The sequence below is a fragment of the Oncorhynchus mykiss genome, chromosome Y, assembly GCF_013265735.2.
Source record: "Oncorhynchus mykiss isolate Arlee chromosome Y, USDA_OmykA_1.1, whole genome shotgun sequence".
In the NCBI taxonomy this organism is placed as follows: domain Eukaryota; kingdom Metazoa; phylum Chordata; class Actinopteri; order Salmoniformes; family Salmonidae; genus Oncorhynchus; species Oncorhynchus mykiss.
Window position 1 is genome coordinate 35,960,582 of NC_048593.1, and position 3,554 is coordinate 35,964,135.

General features: G+C 39.4%; 1 long non-coding RNA gene across 1 annotated transcript; it reads left to right on the forward strand.

Moving 5' to 3' along the window:
- Window positions 1-627: 627 nt before the first annotated feature.
- Window positions 628-1,577, forward strand: LOC118945347. The gene is made up of 3 exons (XR_005040510.1): window positions 628-670; window positions 720-783; window positions 950-1,577. It is a non-coding gene; the product is annotated as an uncharacterized LOC118945347 (long non-coding RNA).
- The last annotated feature ends 1,977 nt before the right edge of the window (window positions 1,578-3,554 follow it).

The following is a 3,554-nucleotide window of genomic DNA, read 5'->3' on the forward strand; positions in this document are numbered from 1 at the left end:
TCAGACATAATATACACTTCGGGAAATGATTGGGGTTGCCTTAGTAATGTTGACATGAACCAACAGCAATATGTTTTGCATGTTGTATATTGTCCTCCTTGAGGTGTTTCTAGACACAATTAGACAGCCTTAACTGTAATATTTTAATGCATTGTTCAACAAATCCCTCTTGTAACTAATGTGTACATTATGTCATGCATATGAAAGTGTTTAGTGGCCTTTATAACAATGTTAAGTACCTTCAATGTTATGGGAGTCCAATACCAGTAGCTCCTCCCTCTCCTCGGGGCTAGCTGCTGATTGGCTGTGTCTCTGCAGTGCGGTCACCTCTCCATGTAGTCTCTGGGTTACATGACTCACCTGTGATGTAGTGTAAACACCTGGACAAGGTAAAGGTGATACATGTTGTAAACACCTGGACAAGGTAAAGGTGATACATCTTGTAAACACCAGGACAAGGTAAAGGTGATACAAGGTAAAGGTGATACATGTTGTAAACACCTGGACAAGGTAAAGGTGATACATGTTGTAAACACCTGGACAAGGTAAAGGTGATATGTTGTAAACACCTGGACAAGGTAAAGGTGATACATGCTGTAAACACCTGGACAAGGTAAAGGTGATACAAGGTAAAGGTGATACATGTTGTAAACACCTGGACAAGGTAAAGGTGATATGTTGTAAACACCTGGACAAGGTAAAGGTGATACAAGGTAAAGGTGATACATGTTGTAAACACCTGGACAAGGTAAAGGTGATACATGTTGTAAACACCTGGACAAGGTAAAGGTGATATGTTGTAAACACCTGGACAAGGTAAAGGTGATACATGCTGTAAACACCTGGACAAGGTAAAGGTGATACAAGATAAAGGTGATATGTTGTAAACACCTGGACAAGGTAAAGGTGATATGTTGTAAACACCTGGAAAAGGTAAAGGTGATACAAGGTAAAGGTGATACATGTTGTAAACACCTGGACAAGGTAAAGGTGATACATGTTGTAAACACCTGGACAAGGTAAAGGTGATATGTTGTAAACACCTGGACAAGGTAAAGGTAATACATGCTGTAAACACCTGGACAAGGTAAAGGTGATACAAGGTAAAGGTGATATGTTGTAAACACCTGGACAAGGTAAAGGTGATATGTTGTAAACACCTGGACAAGGTAAAGGTGATATGTTGTAAACACCTGGACAAGGTAAAGGTGATACATGCTGTAAACACCTGGACAAGGTAAAGGTGATACAAGGTAAAGGTGATACATGTTGTAAACACCTGGACAAGGTAAAGGTGATACATGTTGTAAACACCTGGACAAGGTAAAGGTGATACATGTTGTAAACACCTGGACAAGGTAAAGGCGATATGTTGTAAACACCTGGACAAGGTAAAGGTGATACATGCTGTAAACACCTGGACAAGGTAAAGGTGATACAAGGTAAAGGTGATACATGTTGTAAACAGCTGGACAAGGTAAAGGTGATACAAGGTAAAGGTGATACATGTTGTAAACACCTGGACAAGGTAAAGGTGATACATCTTGTAAACACCTGGACAAGGTAAAGGTGATACAAGGTAAAGGTGATACATGTTGTAAACACCTGGACAAGGTAAAGGTGATATGTTGTAAACACCTGGACAAGGTAAAGGTGATACAAGGTAAAGGTGATACATGTTGTAAACACCTGGACAAGATAAAGGTGATACAAGGTAAAGGTGATACATGTTGTAAACACCTGGACAAGGTAAAGGTGATACGTTGTAAACACCTGGAAAAGGTAAAGGTGATACATGTTGGAAACACCTGGACAAGGTAAAGGTGATATGTTGTAAACACCTGGACAAGGTAAAGGTGATACAAGGTAAAGGTGATACATGTTGTAAACACCTGGACAAGATAAAGGTGATACAAGGTAAAGGTGATACATGCTGTAAACACCTGGACAAGGTAAAGGTGATACATGTTGGAAACACCTGGACAAGGTAAAGGTGATACATGTTGTAAACACCTGGACAAGGTAAAGGTGATATGTTGTAAACACCTGGACAAGGTAAAGGTGATACAAGGTAAATGTGATACAAGGTAAAGGTGATACATGTTGTAAACACCTGGACAAGGTTAAGGTGATACAAGGTAAAGGTGATACATGTTGTAAACACCTGGACAAGGTAAAGGTGATACATGTTGTAAACACCTGGACAAGGTAAAGGTGATACAAGGTAAAGGTGATACATGCTGTAAACACCAGGACAAGGTAAAGGTGATATGTGTTGTATACCACACCATCATGTTCATGGTAAAACCACTGATACATTCAGCTACTCCTTCAGAATAAAAATAAACCAGATGATACTGAACAACATGATCAGATGTGACATTTGAAACAAAACGTTGACATAAAGTGCATTCGGAAAGTATTCAGACCCCTTCACCTTTTCAACATTTTGTTATACGTTACTGCCAGTGGCGATCCATTAATCAGGGCAGGTGGGGCGGAGCACCACATTTTGGGGGGATTGCCTGTTTTGCATGTTATTTTGGCATTAATAAGTGTCACATATCAGTTGGCAAACAATGTAAAAAATATTATTCATTGAGTTAATAAAGCCGCATACAAACATGGTCTCTTTTTGTTTTCTTGAGCAAGGCATCTCCAAAATGCAGGTGTTTCAGACTAGCTCAGTGCTTTCTGTGTTGGTGGGGCAAGCCAGCAGAAAATACAGAGCAGTGCGCCGTAATTGGCTCAGTGTTCTGTCAGTCATGGGAAAACTACGTCACTGCGAAGTCTGAGGGGAGACCTTAGAACATTCTAGCCCTAGGGTGCTGAGATGGAATTACATAGGAAGTGCCCATCCAAGAAGACTGAAGGTCATTGGCCACAGATAAAATTATGTCAATTCACATTATATGTACAGTAGTTTTGATTGGACTGATCATGTCAACATCATACTTACAACATCTTAGCTAGCAGTCATCATCATGAATCAAGTTGACAATCTACTGGAAAATCCTTTTCAATTCTTGTCAAATGAAGAGAAATAATGAAGATAAATAATGGATAAAACGCATCGGTGCTCATCGGCTATTGGACATTAACATTACACAACAAGTTGGAAATCGCAAATTCAACAATGAGTGGTTTGGGAGGAAGCGAGCACAACACAACCAGGTGAGTCCAAAAATATTTTGTATGCGCTGCATAAATTATGTAATATGCCAGGGACATTTCTCTACAACAGGCTATAGGCTACATGTGCACCACCAAGTCAGAACAGTAAGCGAAATTAAGAGGGGATAACAGACCAAATGATTAGCGTGAGGCAGATAGTAGCCTAACAGCTTTTACACAACATACACTTAGTATTACTTTCTTAGCTACAGTACACATACATTGGCTTGCAAAACTATTCACCCCCCTTGCCTTACAACCTGTAATTTAAATCTATTTTTATTTGGATTTCATGTAATGGACATACACAAAATAGTCCAAATTGGTTAAGTGAAATTTTAAAAAATTCTACAAAATAAAAAAAGGAAAAGTGGTGTGTG